Genomic DNA, 25,537 nt, shown 5'->3' on the forward strand with positions numbered 1-25,537 from the left:
GTTTTTGGCCGTCCCATCTGGGTCTGGAGAGTTGTGTGTGAGAGAGGGTTTAGAGGAACGTACAAACTCCCTGGTGGGCTTGAGAGGTAAAGAAAAGTCTCTCCAAACATTCACCCACTTGCAGATCCTCTTTCGTTTCACGAATTGTTTCGAAACATTGAAAACGAGCATCATATTATGAGGCACAGCGCCGTTATATATTTTAGCAAGCTTTTGGTTCTAGAAGTGAGTTTACCCACGTTGATTTCCCAATAGAAAACGCGCTTGAAAACACTTCTCACCCACTTATCAAGCAGCATCGTTGTACTAAACGTACAAATCGTTTCGTTCTGCAATGGCGTGTGCATGTTAACATGCACCTTATCAAGATTTTCATGCCACGGTCATTACATTACCACCCATTACCCCCCATTCGGCTTCTTGTGTTCAGTATTTGGTGGATCAATATCGGTGAGGTAAGTATTTCATTCCCTTCGGTCACGTGTTCCACCAATCCTCCAGCTCTGGTCAGCAGCCCAACTGTTTCAAAGCCCGACAAACAGCATTTTCCGCTCCAGTTACTTTCCGGCCTGGTACGGTTCAATTCCGGAAAGTGTGCAAAACTCAAAAGGTCACAGACACCCGCACTCAGACGTTGTTGTTTAGAATGTTTCTGAGCGGGTATTGAGTTTCATTTTCAGACGCAACACACGTGACCAATTGGCAAACCCTTTTTTCGTCGATAACACAAACGCCACAAATATACCGGCAAAACGGTAGCAAAAACGCAAAAAACACAACCGTAAACTGTGTGTGTGTGTGCGTATTTTATCGTCTGCCATGCACATAACGTACAGAGGGGCAGGTGCGCCACACGTGTGCATTTTGTTCACTTTCTTTATGCATGTTCCGATGCTCGGCTGATGTAGTTTTGCTGTTCCACTTTATTGTTGCTGCGGGGAGCCCGTGCGCCATGAATATTGCATCGGAACGAATTGCACGGTGCTCGAATCGAAAACGGAAAGAAAACGGGAACAGTAGCCCTCCGCCGTACCGCGTGCACGCAGCTCATGATGATGGTACTGTTTTTAATTCAATTACAGCTTGTTTAACGCCAGTGGCCCGGGCCTTGCGTCCCACCACCACCAACTTGATACGAGGAAACAATGCTTTAATCCGCACAGATATTAGCATCATTTTCAGCCCTTCTTTTCCTCGCAAAATCCCCTTTTTTCAACAGTGAAATACACCTCCCATTCGGCGGACCGTTTATCTTGAGATGCGGCCAACAGCACACGCTTGTTTTGCGTAGGTCCTTTCGCAAACGGCACACACGCGATATCGTGATTTGTAAGCGTGTTGCAAACCACTATTTTTTGTTTGATCGCATTAGTTGCTGGACGCGTTCACACATCAAGCGAATCGATGCTGTCGGAGGTGTTTCGACTAAGCGGTGTGTGATTAACTACTTCCCGATTATCACGTTTTTTTATGGGAGGCAATATAGCAGCAAATATTTTAAGCGTTTTCTTTATGGTACTTATAACACACAATTTGATTGAATAAATAGATCAATTTGGATGATGTTGGAAGAGAAGATCTTTGCAAATAACAGTGTTTTGTGAAAAGCCAAAAATATGATAGAAAACAAAGAAAGACTTACATACCTATTCCCTGAAGGTATTGCGCCTGAAGGTATGCAACAGTAGTAGCAAATTCAAGTTTTTAAGCAATCTATAACATTTTATCTACGAAAAGTGCTACAACAATCCGAACAACTCAACTAAATTTGGGTGAAAGCAGCAGAACACTTCCACTCTCAATTGTCATTGAAGCTCTCCAGAAACCACCACGCATCCAATTGATCCTAATCAGCTGACCAATTCTTCCAAACTGCCAAACCACAATTGATTTATCGCGAGCAGAATCACTCCAGTCAAGCGGAAACCTTTTGTGCTGCTTGCGGAAGGCAACAACGTGTCCAAATTTTCCAAAATGCATCCGATCGCCACTAATAGTGCAGCAGCGATAAGACTCAGCTCGGAAAGTAAATACCCCTTGGATGAGGACTTTGCAGCGTGCCGCGCCAACTGAAACAAGCACGAGCCCTGAAAGTTTACTCTGGCTTCCAACAGGCCAAAATCGATGGCATGTTGTAGATAATTGATTTATCTAGTTTTTTTTCTTTCCAGTTTGAACCCTCCAACCGTTCCAAAGGCAAAGGGGGAAAAGGAAACGCACGTGAACCCCAGCGATTCGTTTGGCCCATTAAATTCCCCTCGCCTATGCTAACGCTATACATTGTACACTTTTTGCATATGCGAAAACTACGCGTCCCAGATTCGCCGGTACAGCAATTGGCACAGGTAAAGTGGCATCCCGTCGGGCTGAATGGTGGAAAATTCGTCCCCGGTTTACCTTTTTTTTTTTTTTGTTTGCTCATGCCGTTCAAAATGTGTAATAATTATCGATCTCTACATGCACTCGCCGGCCCGGGTGATCGATCAATAATCGGATGGATAACGAACGGCGGAGTAGCAGCCACACATGGTAAGGGGAAAAATTGCACGAAGGGTCGGATGAAACATCGCGATTGCAAAACTGCTCTATCATTGAGCGACAATCAATTGTAAGGATTATTTTGCATCGCTTTACTCTGTGCATTGGACGCATAGTACTTTTTTAGCATTGAGTAATGGACTGGATTTGTTTACAGGCGGCGCTTGGGGGAAGTCTTGTCTTTTTTTTCATGAAAAAGGTTTGCAAAAAACTGAATCTTTCTTTGCAAAAACATTTGGGTGCAGAAAATTATGCCATCATTTTCCGGAGGCTTTGGGTATCGAACGCCAAACAATCAGCGACATCATTATTTATTGCATTTAAGTACTTTCCGATGAAATGGCAACTCATGATTTCGGGAGCATGTGAGCACGAAGTTAGCTAATAACGTTCCGACCGGGAACTTGTCACAGGTGTATCGATATCATAAATAATTCATTCGATGACAGGTGGTTTTATCGACGTATCCGCTCATCAGAGAGCGTTTCGTTGGAAATCAGTACCAGTAATCGGTGCTTGATTACTTCATCGTGAGGCGTTTTTCCTTTCTTCACCTTATATTGATTGCCTCTTCGCTAATGTCCAATCAATCGTTGGGTATGTCCCGTTGGGTATGTTATCGTCCAGACAATTCCTAGAGCCTTACGAGCAGCTCACGAAATCACAACCATCCAGCAGTTACTACTTGATGCCTGCTAAACTCAGGATATCTTCAACATCCTCCAGAAGCTTCTTTCCCAATCTAGCACCTCCAGGTAAAATCCCAACAAACGAAGTGTGTCTCAGCAATTGATGAGTTCCACAGAACTTGATCAATTCCCGAACGAAAGCACTGGTAAAAGGGAGGTAGTTTTTCCACCGGGGCACGTTCTCTGTGGTTAACGTACGAATTTCCGAAACTACCGCTGGCCACCAGTTCCCGTACATCCTGCAAACTCTTGATAATTGGCACGTGAAGAACGACTTTCGCTTGGTTCAAGATAAACCTCACAGGCAGCACACCATCAGCAAAAGGAAAGCAGCAAGATCACGCTGCCATTAAGACGAATCTCGATAATTAGATTTCGCGCAAAAAGTTTGTTTCGCTCCCGCCAAATTTTTCCCGCCAGGGCAGTTCTGCCCCGCGTGTCGCACATTGGACGACACCGACAAGCAACGACACCACAACTCCGCACGGCTCCGCGCACAAAACTCGTCAAAACTTTGACAACTGCTCTCCAAACCGGATAACGAGGAGTGAGTTAAAGTTTGGACAAGTATGTTGGTTTTCGATTGGCTCTAGGTGTATGTGTGTGGACACAGCTTTTCAATCATCGATAGGTTGGAGTGATGTTTGAAACTTTCTGCAAACTCCCGTACTGACTGGCTACTGCGAGGAAGTTTGTGAAAACATTATCCCATGTTTGATAAGAGTGTGTGAGCGAACAACTTTGCCCTCGGGGAGCTTTCTGCACATGTTTGCGTTTATCTCGGGGCGTACGAACACAAACTCTGGGCACTACTTGCTGGTGTGTTCTACTCCTAGCTGGGCGGATAAACGGAAACATTACCGAAGTGGCGATTCACACTCACACATTCCATGGCCGACGGACGATGCATTTTTTGCTTTTACTTTCCAAAGTCAATTCAAGTAGTTTATGAATGCAATAAAACTCAAGCATTGGCGCACAATAGCTGCACCCCTCGATGGTTGGTGCATTGATAGAGAGTTTGTGGCTATGTGTGTGTGTGTGTGTCTTTTTCTACGACGTCGCGCAACAACAATAATCAAAGTTAATTAAAATTCTACTTCATCACCCCATCACCTCCAACCGGACCACACCACCAGGCATCGGGTCGTTACGGAGGTCCGCCGGCTTGCAATAAGTGCACTGAATGCGTCCAAAACCGCACCCTGCACCCTCTGGCGTCTGGTATCTTAAACGAATCGCGCGATCGCCACCTAATACTACTTCCACCCCCTTTGGCCGTAGAGGGTGGAGAGAAGGTGGTCAAACTCGTGGCGGAAGGCGTTGTGTCTTTGTGTTTGAGGTGCACAGTTTTTTTTTCTTCTCCATTCGATGTTTAATCCGTGCAAGCCGCAAGCTATAAAAAGGGCTGCCCGCGAGAAGGGAACAATTGTTTGCATTCTTTGCCAGTGTGGAATGTTCAGGGGAACCGTTTTCTTTTCTTTGGGTGGAGCAGCACCTCCGTTGCATACGCAAGTGATCGATTGTGCATTCTACGAACGTCACCAATTACCGGAGGTGTTGAAGTGGATAGATAGCGCTTTTTTAAAAGACAAATGAAAGTTTTAGAGCTGCCTTTAAACACCCATTGAGTGGCCCGTTTGTTCAACTTAACGGAAGAATGCGGAAGAGAGCTGCATGGACGTGCTAATTATCAACCTTCCGCCTCCAAAAACCACTAAGCAATCTCATCTAATATGCAAAAAACCAACCCATTGATCATCAATTAAATGCAAAAAACGGCCACACCGGTACTTAGCCACATAAGACCATTAACCGAATATTGAATGCTCCAACAGCTTCCTCGTTAACGCCACCAAATCAGGTCATCTGGTGGGCTTTGGGAGAAATTAAGCCAGCATCCCTAATAGAGCACAACTCATCATCATCATCACCATCGCCATCAGCACACATCGATCGAGTTTGATGGGCGGTTGTGATTGGGCCAACATTTTCGCGGTGTTGTTAGCATTTAACCGCCTCCTGAATACCTACGTATAATTTCGACGCTGCTATATTTCGCTCAGGCACAATTGCCCCCGCCACCACAGCGTCATTTATAGGAGCATAATGCACCAACCGACTACTAGGAAAAGGGCACCCAGCTTCATAATCGTCCCCGTGCGGCACGCGCGTCTCTCGCGCGGTGATCGTTAATGGAAGGTTTCCGTTGTGGCGGCGCTGTTTGGCAGGCAGAATGCGCCTAATACGCCTAATTATAGACACACGTAATCGGTTGCACCAAACAGTTTGCACTTTGCGTGTGCACTGACGTTTTCACTCGGTGTGTGGAAACGGAAGGTACAAAATCCAGCTTGAGTTGTTTGGAGGAGAGTTGAGGAACCATCGTTTGGCACAGTCCAATTTGTGATTTGGCTAGCTTCCTAAGTGCCGAGGTTCCGGGTTTCCAGACCGTCTTCCGAAGAGACGTCTAATGATCGAGTTAACACTCCTAATAGCAACGCTTTTTTGCGTTTGCTCAAATGCACAGAAATTAAATTGGAAGTACTTACTTGTGCTCAACAATTACCGAAGAAGAATTCACTGCTAAAGAGGTTTTACGATTACGACGGGAAGCAATTAATACTCCTACTGGGTGACGACCAATGAACCAATATTTATATCACTCAATGTCAATCACCAGGCCGTGGCCCCAAGGTCACAGTGAAACTCGTACGTCCACGCCAATAAACGCGCCACACCGAGTGAGTGAGACGGCTTCTTCACCCGGCCCATTGGAAACAAAATTTACACTTCTGCAAATTCAATCAACACTAATCCATCTCTCACTTCGTCGTCTTCTGTTTTCCCTTTCTGCACTGGGTGACAGGGAGAGTTTACATCCTCATCCTCACAGACCTTCAAACTGATAGCGACACAGTTGCTGGTAGCGCACCTGATAGCCTTTGCAGATTCACTTTCTACGGATACCCTGGTTCTCGGGACGACGTGTGTCAAACTCAATCCTAGCCTTGATTGAAGTGAAAACTCGCCGCCACTCCCCCGTCTACTCGCTTATCCGGCAAATCTAATCACATCTGTAGCACAACACCCAGGCACACTCTTTGCTCCAATCGAGCATGCACATCGAGCGGGTGCGACACACGCCAGCGTGCGCTGGACACGGACCAACACATGACCCACATCTGGGTACCGGCGGCTTACGTCCGGGCGTGCATTAATCCGAGCCGTCGCCTGTACGTGTGCATTGGAATGCCTAGAGCCGGCAGGGGACGATGCACAGGGGTGTGTCGTTTGTTAGGAATCATTTAATTTTTGTTCCATATTTTAAATAATCCATCCAGCCCTTGCACTTGCAAAACGGAATCCGTACGACAGATCGGACCGGGTGGGGTTTTGCTGGACAAATGTAATTGGAAAAGCAATTGAATGTATCTAGCAGAGAGTGAGAGAGGATTGGTACGGATGTACGGCTTGCGGAATGGGAGGATCGGAAATTGATTTGATTGCACGATAGATCTCTCTCTGTGTGTGCGCTGTTGGACGACGTTTGACTGAGGCTTACAAGCTGAAGGCGCACGACGACGACGACGACGACACCCCCTAGATGCACATCTCCATCCGGTCAGCCGGAGCTTTGAATCCGGTGCTTCTGACTTGCTGGCTGGCTGTCTGTGTGATCTTCCGAGAGTGATTTTATAATACCAAATTAATTCAATTGCAATCGGGGGCGCACTCAGAGTTTGAGTGTTCTTGCTAACACGGTAAATTTCCCCCGAAGCCATATAGACGCGTGTGTTCTTACCATTTCGGTCCGGGGACAGATGCTGCCCTGGAAACAACTGAGGTTAAAATGCTGCTGCCTGGATCCAGCTGCATCCAATTATGCTTTTATCAATCCATCATTTTTACCAAACGAAAAGGGATGTGCAAAATATCATTACACAATATCAACATTCAATTCAGTGAAATGCATCAGTCTGCTCGTGAAACCTCATCATTGTTTAAATTCGAAAAGGAGCGCAAATAACGTTGAGCATCATGCCAGGCTCATCGTAGCTGAATTCGCAATTCAATTATGAATTCTTGTGGAAGAATAACTCAGAGCGATGTATTTTACATTTAAAAATCAAAGTGAAATTAATTCTACCGAATGAAAGAAAGACTTTCATCAAATGCTTCTGTCTGAATTGATTAATTATGATTACACGCATTTCCACCCCGGGGTATTCGTGTACATACACGCGACAAGTTGTTTGACATACAAACCAACCACCAACAAGTCCTTCAGGGACAGGGGTTCGGTAATAAAAAAAAATATGCGAAAAAATTCGCCACACCAATGATTAATGAAATGAATTCCAAGTAATTCAATTTGATGCATTATTTTCCATTCGTTCGCCCGTTCTCTCTCTCTCTCGCTATCGTTTTATTTACAACTCCAGCAGACGATGGGCGACAACAACGATGACGCCACTGAGGCGTCGCAACCGAGTGCCCAAGGTCGTACGATGCTCATTTGTCCGCAACACCAACCGTCCGCGTTTCGCACACGAAGATTAATGGAAATTCGCGACAATACACACACAGCGCGCAGAATGAAAAATAGATTTTGCTGACGTTTTTGGCTTTTCCCTTTCCCTAACCAATAAACCACACCAACCAACAAACCAGATCATTCAGAGCCGGGCTAACAATGCGAACAGATTGCCAGCCAACATCGCTGCAGTGCTTTAATTAGTACATTTCGAGTCTGTTTTGCGACCACCACCAAATCAGTTAAATAATATTCTAAACCAAAGCCCCTTTTGTGGTGTGCGTGATTGTTTTAAGCACAATTTAAGAGTGGTTTCGTGTGACACGAGCACCGCATTATGACACATCGTTGCATTGAAATTTGAATAGTCCTCCTGCCCAAACACTTTTGCGCCCCGCCGAAGCGCGCAATTAGACACGGAACGTAGAAAGCGAACCAACAAAATCGACCGTTGATAATGATTTCTATGTCCCATTGACGCGCACACACACAGGAGAGCCCGGGGCTTGTCACTCGCACGCATTGCGGCCGGCGATATTTGGTACATTAAATTATGCGCGGCCTCTTAATGAAATAATGAGCGACATAAAACCGTCACCTAGGCGCGGGGAGGGCCGTGAGCGCGCCCGGCTCATCATCATCACCGCGCGCGGGCACGCCGCAACACAATAGACATTCATTTGCATATGAAACCATACACCATACGAAACCATATATCCTGGAATCGAGAGGAGAAATAGAACGGGTGCGGAACAGCAAAGAAGAAAAAAAAAGGGTGGAGTATGTTTACGTCCAAATGGGACGAGACAGAGGATACAAAGGATACTCAGCCAAACCATCGGGCGTGTGCCTGCGATTTGTCGATGCACTTCCACAACACGAGGGACACCGTGTGCAATGGTGCATTGTACTGTCATGCAGCCCGAAAGAGAGAGAAGGATAGAAAATGCAGGAAAAAAAATGAAACATATTTATGCACACATGGGCGCACAACAGAAATCTCATCATCATCCGCAGCCGCGTAAGCAAACGGAGGCATCCAGGACAAACCCCGGAAGAAGAGGCACAGGACATCCGATGCCCCTCTTCGAAAGGGGTGAACGTTTTTTGGTGGCAGCAGGCGTACGCATAGATGTATGCGTACGCGTGTAATATTAAAATCAAATTCGTCATATCACTCAAACACCGTTGAGCACACGGAACTAACGTGACGTGACGCGCAAGGGAGGGAGAGAGAGAGAGCAGGTGAAAGAAGCGAAGAAGAAAAACTCCAACCCCGTGAAACTGAAAAACAATTGAGATTGATTTAACTTTAACGAATTCCGTAATCAATCAAACTCGCACATACAGACGGCAGGCGCACAGGCCAGTTTTAAATTTTCAACCGTTTGAATCACGCGGGGACCAGCGCGAGTGCACACGTCGGAAAACTGTACAATCAATGTGCATGCAAGAGGTACAAAAAAAACCACACACAGAGGAAAAGAAACGCAAAAACCGGTCAATGGCACACGACCGAGATCGTCCAAATGTCAGAACGGGACCCCGGGGAACAGGGTCGTCGAGGTGCCGAGAGGGGGAATGACAACAAGCATAAAATTGTCCGCTTCCGCTCTGCCGCTCTTGATGGGGCGAACTCTCGGGGGTTATGCTTTTCCTCCCTTCCCTTACCTGTTCACGACCGAATGTGGAACGCATCCCGGGGACACTACCACGAATCAAATGTCAACCACTTCAGGGATATTTCCACTTCATTATGAAGGTGTGCAGCACGTGACACACACATACACTGTGTCTCTGATTGTGTGCTGCAAATGGGCAAAGAGGCGTTCGACGAATGGCTCTCGTGATTTTTTTCACAACGTCAACATACAAATGCGTCCTTAGGGCGAAATAAATTTCTGAAAAATGTGTGTAAAAATAGATAAACTCCACACAATAATAGGACATCGTGGAAAAAACACAATTGTTTTTAGCTTCACCATTCTATTGTCCCTCGACGAAAATGGGTCCTCCTCTCGTGCAGCTCATCTTTCACCTCTTGTCGGGTCCGTTAAAGTTATCAATTTACCGATACCGGAACCAACACGGCGCCGTGAGGCAAAACGCTGCAAAGAACAGTACCTCAGAGACAGCCCCTGAAGGGGCATACGAAAAACCAGGACAATGATGATGTATATCGAGCCACCAGGAACGGGCCTCAACCGGTGAGCACACGCGTGTCAATTTTACATCCATTTATGACAGTTGTGTTGTGTTCCCCCTGCTGTTCCTGTTGTTGACCGATGCGTAGAGAGTGAGCTACACGACCGCATACAAACCATCCACAAGACAGACACACACACAAACACGCTCTTGGATGGGGATAACGTCCGTTTTGGGACAATTGGAACTCCGGCTCTGGGAAAGGTGGGCGGGAAAGTGCTGGCAGAGCGGTGGAACGATTCGTTCCATTTTATGCTTCCCCGGTGCACTCTGTTAACGTTCTGCACAACTTTGCACAGCCCAACAAGCATGTACGCATCATCGCCTGTCTCCATTGACCCGGAGAACGGTTGTGCCCGGTTGCCATACGATGCTGTCCCGATAGCCAATTTGACCCGAAAAATACCTGCCCAAACACAATGTGCAATGTGACGAGCGAATGAGGCGAACATGGCACGGAACGGGGACGGGGCAATGTAACGGGCTGTGCGGCTCTATGCTCGTGTCACCACAAATCCATTACGAGGTTCGTCGGAGACGGGTCAGATGATATTGCTACTGCTGTGGTTTGCAAAACAGGTCTGCCGTTGGCAGATTCAATCTGGCACGAGAAAGACCGTACATGCATAATGCAGCGGAGATTCTAGGACACTAAATTCCTGATGCACTTGTGCTCTTTGCTCTCTTTTATTAAAGGATCCTGCAAAATAGGCTTTGGAAGGTGCATAATTCTAGATGACGTAAACATTTTCAAGTACACTTTATGCCTGAAAGAAGAAACAGCAAGAACCAAATCCCCGGGAGACCATTCTCATACCGCTCAACACCAAGCCTCAAGGCCGTCAGTTTCACCAGAAAAGAATAAGTTTTATCATCAGAGCCTCAGAGCGTTCCTCTGCCGCTTCGGTGCTAACCGGTTCCGGTGCTAATTTCACGCCTAGCATCAACATACAACAACAACAACAACAAACACAAAAAAGCTCAGACTTCTGCAAGTCTGAAGCATCCGGCCAGTGTGTTGACCGGTGGAGTTGATTCGAAAAGTTTTTGAGTTTATTTCCAACTCTGAAGTTTGCACCCCCTTCTGGCTCTGGTTGCTGCTGCCAACTCCGCACCAGTTCCGGGTAACGAGATGGAGAGTTGGTGCGGAATTATATAGCTCGTGCCAACTGTGGAAGTGCGTGATGGGCGAAAAGTGACAGCAAATTAGCACCAATGGACACATCGTCAACACATATTATCTGTGGCAAGTGGGCAACAAACTCACAGTGGAGAGTGCTTGTGGTGCTGACTGCTGGTCGTCGTGTACCATATGGGAGGTGTTGGTAATGGACGAGAGAGTATCATAAGGAGGGCAGATGTTGGAATCTGGTGACATCTGCAGGCTGACTGTTCTTTTAGATAGAAGCTGATTGCTACCAGAAGACAGTGGAAAGTTACGATTATGGAGCGCATTATCTTTGTTCCATTAGTTGTGTACGTCCCTGGGATATGGACAGTGTCCACACCAGCTAGGGTGGTGCTAAGAATACTTGAATTATGAAGATGAAGACAAACGGACGGTTTTATTAACCCCAGTCCCACTACCAAGACGCAATAATTTACTGGCGTTATGCGAACAGTTTAATGAAAGTGGTCTTAAATGCTCCTTAAAGTATGCAATCCACAAAACAAAACGTGATTCGTCACGCAAAGTTGCCAAAAAACTGCCTGTTCCTCTTCTAGGCACCTTCTGAAAACGCAAAAACCTTCTGAAAGGTGTTAATTCTACGCAACAGGTCGTTCTAGAGGACCAACCCCAGAAATAGCCCAGATGACGTTGATGTGTTCACGTGAATGGAAACGTAAGCATTAGATCGTGAACTTTGAGTTTCCTACAACAAAAGCTGCCATGCTTCTTCCATAAGAATGCGCTTCCCGACACTTAAAAGACTTTCCTTTTTATCGCTTCGTCCGAAAAATATAATCCCCTTTTCCAAGTACCTAACCTCAGCCGACTAATTAAAGCATCGCACAAGGTTTTGCACATTCTTGCTCCATCTCCTTTACGCTGAACCCTTCCCGGAGAAATGGAGAAATTATTTATTTGGGCCACAGCAAACGCCCGGCATACAAAAATCCCGGACAAAAATGATTACTATTCAGCACAGGGTACACTGCGCTCTCGTGGAGCCAAAAAGGTAGTAAACAAATTAATTTCCGCCACTCCGCAGCACCCAAACCGCAACCACACCTTCGCCGCTTTATTTCACGGCCATCATAAAGCACGACGAATGCTTAATTCTCACCGGTCGGAGCTGGTCGAAGGGAAAGAAAATGGTGCGAACGCCGCCACCAGGGCAGGGTTGTCGATGTGGTCCATGTGAGCCGTTGCGCATTTTGCTGCCCAGCCGGAAGAAATCCATGCTAATTCGTGTAGCATTATGAGTGTGTATTTTTTTTTCTCTCACCCTCTCGCTAGACATCAGCTTTGCGGCGGTGAACTTCCTTTCTTCCACCACTTCCAATACCTGCCACCACAAAGCTCGGGTTCGGGTCGATCAGCAGCGAAAACGCACATCAACGTGCAAACCCCCTGGCGTGAAGATTTCCAACCCCCGGGGCGAACCTCTGGCGCACACGCTAACAGTTTGCCCTCCGGCGGTGGTGATGGTGTGTTGTGGCCTGCATTCGGTGATGGATTTCTGGCGACCGTCTCGCCTGCCTTTGCATTCCACGTTGGACAGCTTCGGTCGCGTAAAACAGCGGCACGGCGCCCTCTGACTGACAACAATCGCGGCAAGGGCTAAACGTTTCCTGTCATCGGTGTCAGCGGTGCGTCAATTCGCACGCACACACCGCATGTGGTCCCCGGCCGGCGCTGAATGTGATCTGAAATTTTCATTTCTCATCACCCAACCACAGCACGAGCGCGCGCGCGCTCGCTCCCCGTGACGCATCACGCAGTTGGCGAGCCGAGCGCGAGCGCGCGCGACATCAACCAAACCAAACGCGGGGGGAAAAATGCAACCAAATAATGTTCATCATCCTCCAAATGCAATCGCCGTTTCGCACGGATGCAACCATCGCATCCAATTACGATTATTCGCATTTGTTCACTTTGCGTTGGTAAAAGTGAGGTAGGAAGAAGAAAAAAACGATACAATATGAAGTGCAGTCGCATCCGCTTTTTTTTGCAGGTCAAACGAGAGCGTAGCAGACCGGCGAACTGAAACTGTCCCATTCACAATCAGCATGGCGTGAAAAATGAGTCAGCTTTATGCTTGAAGTGCATTTTCCTAAACGACATCGAGGCACTCTCAGCAGGCTGTGTGCGCATTGAGTGCAATGAGTAATTCGCTTGTGTGCAAATGCACTGCAACAAGATCAATGACGGATGTGCACTCGACCAGCCGGTGTGTGTCACATTGTCTGAAGGACGCCGTAGTTTAATCATCATTAGGACCATATGGCTAAGCAGCGGCACTCGGCCATGTGCATCGCCCGGCATTAGAAAGCGCAACGTAAACGTAATTGAGTAATTGAGCGATTGGGGCAGGCTTGGGCAAACAGCACAATGAAAGCCGGATGAAGGGCGAACGCATCGTGGTAAATTGAAGCGGAATTTATCTAATCTAACATTGTACCAATAAACCTTTATTCTGTGTTAATCAAACTTTTTTATAGCCACGTTTTCCTTGAAGACAATCCCAAATCGATCGAAAAAATTAATTGAACCATTTCCACACCTCACCTGGCGCAAAACCGGAAACGCATATGCGCTAAGACATCTTTCCAATAGTTCACGCCTCATCAAATATCGATTCCAACGGCCTGCCCGTTTTCTTACACAAAACGAGCAGTGCACCGCCACCAAGCCGTGCCATATTGTTCGAGTTAATTTGAAGTGCGCACCCTTTCCCGGGAAACCCTTTCAATGTGGCACTCTAGCACCACCGGTAACGACTCCTTAAAGGACTTCTTAATAGCAAGTTTGCAAGGGGTTTCCTTTTCCAGCGACGACGTTCCCGAGGGAAAAGTGGTTGAAAACGAATAATTCTTAATTTTCCACAGGGACTTGGGTTCCAAGTGAGGACCCAAACCCAGCAACAACTACAAAAAAAACGACACAAAACCACAACCATTTCACGACGGGCACTAATATCCCCACAAGAAGTCACAGCAGGGACTGCAGCAGCGTTGCCCCTCTTTTGTTGCTTTGGCTTGACGTGGTAATGAAAATTTACGACCCATGCTGTTCAAAAACCCATCACAGCACGGGCTCGCGTGTAAGTGTCTTTTTTGTGTGTTTGCCAACCCTCCTCCTCCTCCGTGGTTGGGGGGATGGGGAGAGGATGAGCCACATCACACGTTTATGAGAAAGTATCTTCCTTTAAGACAATAGCCTCAACCCCCGGTGATGGCAAGTAACTTCTGGAGCGTGTTAATAACGCTAGTCAAGCGGATCGAGCCGATATGCTATTACCCAAGGCGTGGAGTGAGTATCGGACGCTTGGACCAACGACCGTCGTTTGTCGGCTCGATTGGCAGAAGGGTTCTGGTTCACTGCGCCGCCCGTCTGACGAGGAGCGAATGTCGCATTTTCGATGGTGTTGTTTTGCTCCACAACTCGAACGGACGGCGATAATAACTTACTGGAGCGAAGGAACAGTATCGGTTTGTGCTAAAGTAGCAGCGTCCACATTGCGCCGGGTGCTCCAATTAAATGAAACGTTCCCAATTTCTTGGAGGTGACAGGAGGTAATCACCTCCGAGGCAATAAATGCCTCCGACACGTGTATGCGCCCCAACGATAGGGACAATCCAGCTTCGTGGAATAAACATACACGTGGAAAGTAGACAGCATGGAAGATGGATGCGTACTGGCGAACAAACAAACGAGACACATCTCCTCTCCAGATGCTCCAATCAACTCCAATATAGGACACAAATGTCTAATCCATCATTGGTTTATTTTTTTTCGTTTTGCTCAGGTTTTCATGCTAGTCTCGCTTTTGCATCGATGAATACGCCAAGCACGCTAATCAGAATTATTTACGCTCGCTCGGTCCCGCCGTTCGCCGTCTAATCTTCCCGAAATAGGCGAGTGACCTTGATTATCTCTGGAGATTCGGGGTTTTGTTTTCGGGGCGTTTTTTGTGTTGCTTCCGCTCGCATGCCGGTCGGTGTCGGCTTGTTAGCGCATCGAACCATCGAACATTTAATGACCCGAACCGAGACATACACACACAAAGCTCTATCGGAAATCAAAGGTTCCGATGATGTTGCTCCGTAAATACACAGTGGTCGCCACAACAAACAAAAGGCTGCTTCAGGGCGAAAGATTTGGTTTAATGATCTCATCGGCCATATTCTAATTACAGTCCACGGTAGAAACACGAGGCGAAGCGCGTTTTGGAATTTCTCTTCCAATTTCGTGGACCATTCGTGGGAGTTCCATCGTAAGTAGCTCTGCAGTTCCGATTTATCTGAACTCCCCCAGAGCAGCACTCTAGACGGGAATAGACTTCCGATCGGACGAACTTTCGACAACACACTTAGTCATCAACAACAACACACAAAAAACGACGTGGCAAATCCGTAAACGAACTTTCCCTTTCTTATGAGCGCCCCCTTAAAACAGAGAGCATAATCTGCACCCATTAATGACACATGCCTCACTTCGGTGCCGTGTTTACCCATAACACCGGCTACCGTTGGCATTAAGAGTTCCTTTCAGCTTCAGGGTAAAGGTGAACGAGAGCCTGGCAATTTCTGGATGACGAAATGATGGAACCATGCTACTGAACTCACTTATATCTTCCTTAAATCGCAGACATAACCTACACTCATCCACCCATCATCGTCGTGATCGCGATTGTTCTGTGTTTGCGCTGGTTCGCTTCCTGCACATGGGCTGACTGGTCGGGGGCTGCCTCTCCGTGCACTTCCAGTAGGTTGTAATTAAACTAAATCCAAGCACGACTCCGCTTAAAAGGCCACGAGCTACGAGAGTCGTTCCGGCAAAAGTGAGCGCAAAAACCGCACCAGTGCTTGGTTGCTCCGAAAGAAAGTGAAGCACTTTCTTCCCGCCGCTGTACCGTACTGCAACAGTTGCAAACGTCCCGCCGTTTAAGGAAACCGAGAAGAAATGGAGGTTTCGTTTTCCCAAAAAACCCATTTTTCCCACCGACTCAGCTACGCTAATCGATAACTTCGGGACCGTTCAAGCTTGGAGTGGTTCACTCCCGCCGTGTGATCGTGACTAATCGATCGGCAGAGGGAGGGCAAAGAAAAAGTCCATCATGTTCCACAAATTCGAATCTACAGCTCTCCAGCTCGGAGAGAAGATGAATCGATTTGAGGAGGGAAAAAAAACATACAAACATCGAGAAAACGGGAAATCTATGCTACGAAATTGAAATTCGTTTACCACCGACGGGACGGTAGAGAATGGGCAAACAGATTTCGATTTCGACTGCAAACTGCACGGCATCAATACAGAAAACGCGATGAAAACTGTGGAAAATCTAGTGATTTCTTCTTTTACCCGTTCATCACCGTGCAAAATTGGACAGACGGGAAGTTCTTTCGTTTTTTTTTTGTGCTGTGGTGCATCAAACGTGAAACATGAAATGATAATCGCCCCAAAGGTGGCTCCCCATTTCCCCGACACCCCGACATTCAGCTGATTTTATCGGGTCAATGTTTGAATGAAAGGCATAAAACCATGAAAACCACATCAAAAGTGTGCAGATCTCCAATCACAACCGATCGATCTAACGAAACTTCTCGCACTGCTTTCGATTGCTCGATCTTTGGAGAAGAAGAAAATTGATGAAAATCTCCCGTTTGCATCAGATCCAGCAACTATTGTTTATCGATTATGGTGCAGCAACGAAGGCGTAGCCGGGGCGTTTTGTGGCCAAAACATAACGAGATAACAGAAATCGGGAGCACAACACACACAGGAAAACCGAAATGGGATTGAAAAATAACATAACCAAACGGTTCCTGCACGCCCGACTTATCTGCCCTGTTCGTTACATATTGGAGCATTGGAATGGATGTGCCTCACTCCGCATGATCGTACGTGTCCGAAGGCCAACGAGGTTGACCGCAACAACCAAACCCCTTTGGCTGCCCTCTATATTCGCTCTCGTGCATGATGTCTTTGTTACTACGATGTACCACAAAAGCTGCACCATTGACTCATCAGTTCCCTGCACAAGTGGTGGTGCCTCCGATAGCAGCTCTGTTCTGTAAATGGAGTTTCTTCATGGCCGTTGCAAAACCTCCCATTGCATATGGGGGCCAGATATGGAAAGCAGGTGATGGTGGTGGGTCGCACCATACACACATGCCGTGGCACACGGCGGGAAATATTTTAATCAATTACCGATAATGATCTCAAACCCTTTTTAAGAGACGGGAGACGCCGTTTTGACTAATTGCTGACGACCTGAGCAACCCTCGGGTAAAACTGTGATTGTGTAATTGAGTCGTACTAAAATGTATGCGGCCTACAAAGCACTCTCTCTACCCCCCTGCAACCCCCCGAAGGGAAAGAAAGAGTTCCATCAGTTCGCGTTTTAAGGGCGCCGGGCTTTAAATACGATAAGATTGTGTCCGCGCCGCTGACGTGTCAAAACCTGGGGCTGCGGTAAGACGTGCAGACGATCGATTTAGTAACCACCAGGAACCACGAGGAAGGGCAGCAAACGGTAGAACCGGAAAAAGCGACCCGCATCATCGCGCAGAGCGACCCAATGCGGCTAGGGAAATGAGGTGAGCACAATTTCACCCATCACCCATCATCATCATCATTATGGGCTTTTCACCTTGCTTTTTTTGCTTCTTATTGCACGAGGAGGCGGCTTGAGAAGAGAATGTCTCTTCTTTACGGTGGGATGAAATTTTTGCTCGCATCATTCAAATCTGAGAGGTTTTTTTTGCTGCTTTTTGAGAAAGATCTTAGACCCATAGCTATTGGCAGGGAATCACCACGGGAGTTTTATATTTTGGGAAAAGAATTTTATAACATCTGCGTTAGACGCTTTCCACTCTGCAAGACTGCCCGTGACGCAATGGGAAATTCGGAGCATTTACACACACACACAAACTCAGAAGCTGAGTTTTCCTTCACTACAATGGACCAAGGTGGAGTTTGTTGGTTTGGTTGTAAAATTTCGCAAACTCATGCCTGTTTTTTTTGTGTAACATCGAAACACGCCTTACGTTGTATAATGAAATGATGGCGCCCAATTGTTGTTGCCCCAAACGCTAGTAAGAGTTAGATCATGTGAACGATGGCGGCAGTTCGCCAATTCGCAATTACACCACCAGCAGCTCCTCTGCTGTCGCATATATATTAAACGGGTACCCGTTTATGATCCACGTCCGTCTAAACGGGACCGTTTTTCGCTGGGAGGAGCCGCCCAAACTACCACCCCGAGTTACGTGAGGGACACACGGGACAATCTTGGGAAGTAATGGTACCATTATGCTAAGCGCTCGCCGTTTTACATTATTGTTTACATTATTGTCCACCTCTCCGAAGACTCCTAACGGGGTGCAATAGTGTCGTTTTTCCCAAATGAAAACGTTCCAATTACCGTTCCAACCTCCACAGTCAGCATTGGGCAGTATGTCGAATGCATCGTAAATCATGCAAAAAAAAGCCGCTCCATACAGCAACCTTCTTAAAGACCCACAACGAATGATAGATTGATCTGTCACTGTTGTTCGAGGCACGCCGGAGGAACAAAATTCTCGACCCAACAGCTCATTACACAGCTCGACCCAATTCTTGCCAATGCACTCCACGAACAGTGGACACCAAACTATTTCCCACCATCATTTAAAGCAGGCGAAGAAACCCTCCCTCAACCAGCCGCATTGATATTGCCGCACAGAGTCATGAATTTCGGGGCGCTAAAATGTGTGAACCTCCCTCCTCCACACGCGTTTTGGAAACGGCCTGGCGTGATTGTTTAAGAGGGCCATCCATCGAAAATACAGTGCGTGTGTTTCGTTCCCTTTGTTGGAGCTAAAAAAGTGAAACTTTTCAAATGACAGTAACGCAAACACCACTTAGCAAACGCTACTGGAAAGAGCTGGAAACGGGTCGGGTGTCGGGTACTACTAAATCGTACCAACTTGCAATTACTTACCCGGCAACGGTCACCACACTTTCATAATCGTGGCGTGTACGGGGCCGAAGTGGTGGCACAAATTTATGAAAACATTCGGGGGCATTGGTCCTATTGCGCCAAAACCAAGACGTACCACCCCGAATCACGAATCAAAGTTTGGTGGCGATCGTGCGTTCGCGATGGATCACAATCCACAGTTCCACTTTTCTACGATTCGATTTCAAATTGCTTCAGCCACACTCTTCTGCAACGCCCGATTTTTTTTTCTTCTCTCGATTGCTATTGTAGTTTAAATGAAAACAAACAATTTTTGATTCCCCCTCGCTCTCTGGCAATGCGCATCCAATCGTCTAGCGCCGTCGTCTGTACGCCGCGTATCTTCATTAAAACGAGCACTTCGCGCGCACCAGAAGAAGGCGCAATCTCTCGCGCCCTTTGTCGGGCCACTTTGTCCGGCTTGTGAGTGCTGGGACGGTGAATTCAAATAAATTCTTCGCTAGAACACAAATAAATAAGCGTCTCCCAATGACGCCATGACTTGCTTGCAATTGGGTTGATTGCTGCGGCCGCAACAAACACTTTAGCTCTAAAAATGCATTTGTTCCCGGTTTGCAGTTAAACACTCTGCTGTTCCACTTCATTTGTGTTCGGTGGGTGGAGAAGTGGACCGAGGAATGTTGTTGGGAGTGCACTAAGGCAAGGGGGTCTGTTTCCACTTCTGCTACTGCCAAACAAACCCCAAATTGATTCCGAAGAGTAGGGAAACAGAAAAACGAAGAGAAAATCCCATTAGAATGTTGGAAGTTCTATTTTCCGATGGTCTGTTCTCTCTCTAACTGTAACATCGCAACATCTTCCGAGTGACCGAGCGAGTGACCGTTATCGTTGAGGCACTCTTACCCCCGCACTCGATGCAAATCGACCCCATCGACCATAAGGAAATGAGTATGCCAAGCAACAGTGTTTGGAAAATGTATTCATTTCATATACCCAAGAAACTCTCGACTGCCTTGCTACTACAAATGCCAAACTATCAACAAGTCTCGACGAGCGCGTCTTGACTCTTGTTGTACCCACTCTGTGCCCCACATGCTCCGGTGGAACTGAACGCGCGCTGAACGGGAAATATAAAGCACAAACGATGATGGGAGGAAAAATAAATACATTTCCCTTTCTTTCCCTAATTTCAGCGACTCGCCCAGTCCCAGACCGAAGCGGGGAATAGTCTCACGGAATCGAAAATCAATGTAGGAGTAAAAAAAGGGGCCAAAATGGGTGTTTTGAGGGCAAAAGAAACCAAAACAAACATACACTATCTGTTCCATTTTTGTGGCTGTTCTGCTACGCTGCTGCTTCCCCTTAAAAGTTCCGATTCCAGGGGCAATTTCCAGACAGAACTCAGAACCTCCGCCAGAACTTCCGATACGCGCTCGCACCACACAAACATATGTTTGCTGTTATCTTTTCTCGGGCTCTCTGGTGTGCGTTTTCGAAAGCAAACCTAGAAGTTCATCCCAGAAGAAGACTCTTCATCGCTCTCACGCACACACAGAAAGCATGCACTCTTTAAGGATCTTGGAAGAGTCATCCTTCCAGGGCCCGAGCGTTAAAAGGGGCAAACTTTGTTGCAGTTCCAATTTTGTGGGATTTTACAAACAACTGACTTCTTCCCTTTTTTTCTACATTGAAATGCGCCACAGTAGACGATCTTGTTTGTGGTGGAAAGCAGTTAACAGTTTGCTCTGGGTTGCACACACAGTCGCGCAAAATGCAAAAACCGCATCATAATAACGTTGAGATGGGGTTTAAACTTCCAGCTTAACGAGGTTCCTCGACGCTCACCCAAACTGTCCCAAGAACACACAGACACCGAATGGTTGCCCCTATGCACATTTGTTTTCTCTCGCTCCCTCATGATGCTCCTCACTTAAATAGCAAACACATGTAGTCGAGAGGACATAAATATTTAACTCTGCCCGAAAATGCAATCGTTTCACGTCATCACCACACACTGCAACCGAAGGGCGCTGCAGCAAACGGGGCCCTTTTGTTTGTTGCTTTTTCCATTCGAAGATAAAGAAAGCAGTGCATAAAACCTACCACACAGACACAGGCACACAGCAGCGGATTGGAGGGTTCAAGGCAGGATAATTTCTCAAACGAAACGGCTCGACGCGAACAGCGACGACGAACAAACAACAACAACAACACGGCCAACCCTCCAGAAGATCTTGGAACGTTTCCCGCAAACACCAACAAGCGTGCCCTTCGAGAATGTTTTGCTTATCTGCGAAAGTAAATAAATTGAACTTCCATCAAGCAATGGCAAAAATGCGTCCATTCGCCGATAAACACCCAGCTCGCCACCGTCAGGCCAGGACAGGCAAGGAGCTCGAGCATCGTTGTGTAGGCAAATTTCAACTGTGTTTACAGTATCTTGCCCGCCCTGCCGACGATAGTGCAAACGGGTACTGCAAGGTTTTTCCGCCTGCCCAAAAGCCGTTTCCAACCGATCGAATGACAGGGTTAAGGAGCATGGCGCACACAAACTAACCAGAGCTTCAGGGTGTGCTCGGATGTGCGCGACGCATGAAAAGAAGCTACTAAAAATCGATTCCAAGTATACACTACCCCATCGATGACGTAGGGTTATTTGGCACCGGCACCAGGAGGAGTAAAACGCGAGATTGTTCCATTGCGTAAATAAATATTTTTGTGAAGCCCGGGAAACACTTTTCTCCCGGCTAACATTCTCCCAACCACTTCTTCCGATTGCCGAATTTCCGAAACTAGTTTGTGGAGGGTTTTCCTTTTGCACAGATTGCGTCCACGGCTGTGAACCGTTTCGAGTTTCGATGACGTCAATTCACAACGGCCAAAACGGTGTGTGTGTGGCTTACCGTTTCAAAGTTTGATGTATTACCGGGCCCATTTTTCTCATTCTTGTGCAACATTTTTGACAAGGGTACAATCAAACCGTACCCCAAAAAACCGCACAAGCCACAAGGAAAAGCCGGTACAACCAATCTGATGATGAATCGATTCATATCCACTGAAGGGATGGAGTGAAAAGCTGCTGGCAGCAAGTGTGCCTCGTTCCACTCTTTAAACACATCCTAATACCTCGCGCTAATCTACATTTATCGAACATGCAGCACGAGATTGACGTTTCTCGTGAAGACCCCGGAATAAAGTCACCCACAGCTGAGCGGAAGTCAGCCTCCGTCGGATCACAAAAACCACACCGAAAAGAGCGAAAGTACAGGGAACGTATCTCAGGAGAGGGGGGAAGGGGTCGATTCCACTTCCGCACGGAGAAAATGGAAAACCAATCCCGACATCCTCGGGGCAGCCTGCTCGCCGCCCCATCTCGCACACGGAGCTTACACGGGGGCTAAGCCACGGTAAAAAGCTAACCGTTCGCATATACCACTTTGCTTATGCTGATTTGTCGGTGAATAATAAATAATGTTCTGCTGGGCGATGCTGTTGGCCGTGCGAGCCGTGCAAAAAGTTGCCCGTGTACTGGTGGGAAAACCGGGGCCAGCAAAAATCAACACAACAGCGAAGCGAGATTGCCTTCGGGAACGGGAACGATAGCGCAGAAGTTGTTGGAGATGGGAAAAAGCGGAACCGAATCTTTAAACATGAGAATATTATGCTATTTTTCAGGACGAGAGAAGCCCTCGTTTTGTCTTCGCCTGATTTGCCGCCCAAAACATCGTCCCCGGTGGGGGAGTTTCCTGTTGCTCGGAAGTACCTAATGGGTTAAATTATTATGAGCTAATAAATTATCTTCTCGAAAAGAAGGCGAGAGAGACGGTTTTATGGAGCTTACGGGGATTGAAATTGATTTTACGCCAGGAATTGTTCTAGAACACATTACTCGGGTTTTATTTATTGGTATTTTAACCACCCGTTTCAAACCCGCTTCGATGGTAAAGACGGCAGGCGGGAGGCTAGTATGGATACGCGCTCGTCGTCAGTTCGAGACTTAAAATGAATGGGAAGCAACATATTCTTTAAAAATCAAAATTCTGATCGAAAATGATAACAGGTAGGTTGTTGGAATGTAGGATAAGGATCTCGTGTACTACCAACAGAGAAGAAGAAGAAGAAGAAGAAGAAGAAGAGCACATATCTTGTTACGAAAATCGTAACGAATCAACAAGCTTTTCCACAAGCAGCCCCCCATGATTGACGATCGAAATAAAATTAAATTCACCGATAAAAACAGACAAGAGTGACGACCACCGCTCGCTCCGATCCAATCACATACAAAACAGCACATCAACGCGCACGCTTACTGCTCTCTATTTGCCACCTGCAGCGTGTGATTGAAACGTTTCACTCCTCTGCGCCCAAAACACCACCACCAGTTCGCTCTGTTGTTTGCTGCGTGTGCGAGCCCAGTGTCTGTCCAAAAAAAAAAATGTTGATCTGCACATGCTTTTATCCTGCCATCGCATCAAGAGAAGAAAAAAATCAAGGGGCACCCACCCATAGGGAAAGGACTCTCCACCAACTCACCCAGCGATTGCATGGGGTGGCGAAATTGATTTCTGGCACCGCTGTGTGCCAATAAGTCTGTGTGCGGGGTCGACAACCAACGAGCAGACCAAAACATCCGCCACATCAACAAGCGGCAGCAGCAGCCGCAGTGGGAGCCGCAAAAAAAACAAAAGCGCTGCAACACTAGCGCGACAGATAAACACTTCCCCAATAGCAAAAAACCAGCTGGTCATGGTGCCCCCGGGGCGATTGGGGAACCGCACCCTAGGGCCTCCCAATTTGACACTTGTTGCTTTTTTTTCGCTCCCCGTACGCAGAATACCAAACCGATTTTCAAACGGTAAAATAATGAACTACGGGCTTACAGAGATGGGTCAGTGGAATGGACCGTGAAACTGAGGCCGCCCTAGGCACAAAACACCAGCCACCCCCAGCAGAACAAATAAACACGATTTCGGTGGTGTGTCAACTTCAGGACACACGGCTGGGGTATGTTTATTTTCCATCATTCTCGAGCTACCAATCGGTTCGCCGATACGTTTTGCTCGTCGTCGAAGCGAGAAGCAGAGAAGAAGCAACCAGAAGAAAAAATACACAACCTGCCGGATGATCTAATCCATCACTAATAAGAGAAACATCACGCATTCAGTAGCTGACAGACGCGGTCGGAGCGTGCTGAAACGCCGTGTTGTCAATCAAACGGGCTGCTTTCAGAAGATTGTGGTGCCTCCCGTGCCGAGCATAAAGGCCTCATCATTTCCCCCAATCGATGCCTATCGGGAGCCGATATCGAAGCTAATGGATTAATCTCGTCAAACCACTATTTTGACGCCTCTTTCCAGAAGGTAATGGATTGAAGAATTAGCAAATATCTCTGCTTCGGCTGTTTGAGACAATGACCGTATCCCGCATTCCTTTCAAAAACTGATGGTGATGGCTTTGATGTCCTAACACAACCTCAAAACCTTATTCTACCTTTGATCGACTAGACAACTGGCAAAGCCTATATTATGTGGCTTTGTATACAAAAACAATGTCGGCAAACGCAATCGCTTCATTTGCGCCCCCACTCGGCATCGTGTGATCGACACCTTTTGGTTCATTCGCCCGTCCCGGTACGCCGCATTTCGCCTGATTGACGTATTGAGCCCGGTAAATGGGTGTAGATTAAAACAAACTAGCGTCTAATAATTATGTATTTAACTCGAACGTGCAGTTAAAACCATACCACCACCGATACCATACCAACTCCAAATGAGCCTTGCAATCATTACCACCTCCGCCCTCTTGCCAGTCGCACACTTTCTCTTTCTCCTGCCCGAGTGCTGGGCGCGCTTCCTCGTCTCGGGCATCCGCTGTGCCCTGGGCCGGGGGCTCTGCTAGCGATGATTATTTCTCGTATTAAGGCACGAAATTTGCCATCGGTTTCGGTTATTGCACCTTGACGCGAAATTGTACTTGCACCGAGGTGTGATATGGGAGTGTTGGGTATACCGGAGAGTTTGGATTCATTTTCATGGATTTTGATAAATTCATTTCACCAACGCTTCTTGAACTTCTAGTTCAGAAGAATTTTCGAGGGTTAGATAACTCTATCTCGTCATAACTAAAACCCCTGTTAATATCTTCAGTAAAATCTTAAGTCCTATTCCTAAGACTCAATAGAGCATCTTAGGAGGATTTGCAGTCATGGATCTCAACAGGTTTAGTAAGCCTACAAACCAATAAACAATAGTCTCCATAAGCCTGGATAATACTGGTTCTAATCCTCAAGAATAAACAAAAATCCTTTGCTACTCTTGTCATGTAAAAAGTGCATCACTTTTCAAGATTACTTGAGCAACGTCATGTCTTTTGATAAGCATCTCCAGTCATCTTCAGTCTTGTAGTACTTCAGATATTAAAGAGAACTTTAATACAGA

The 25,537-nt window shown here is 46.9% G+C and overlaps 1 protein-coding gene across 5 annotated transcripts in view; it reads right to left on the minus strand.

Annotated features, from left to right (window-relative positions):
* Positions 1–25,537, minus strand: part of LOC120899623 (rap1 GTPase-activating protein 1) — a 161,100-nt gene that overhangs the window by 119,594 nt on the left and 15,969 nt on the right. The gene's annotated exons all lie outside the window — the stretch shown is intronic.

This window comes from Anopheles arabiensis, chromosome 3, assembly GCF_016920715.1.
Source record: "Anopheles arabiensis isolate DONGOLA chromosome 3, AaraD3, whole genome shotgun sequence".
Lineage (NCBI taxonomy): Eukaryota > Metazoa > Arthropoda > Insecta > Diptera > Culicidae > Anopheles > Anopheles arabiensis.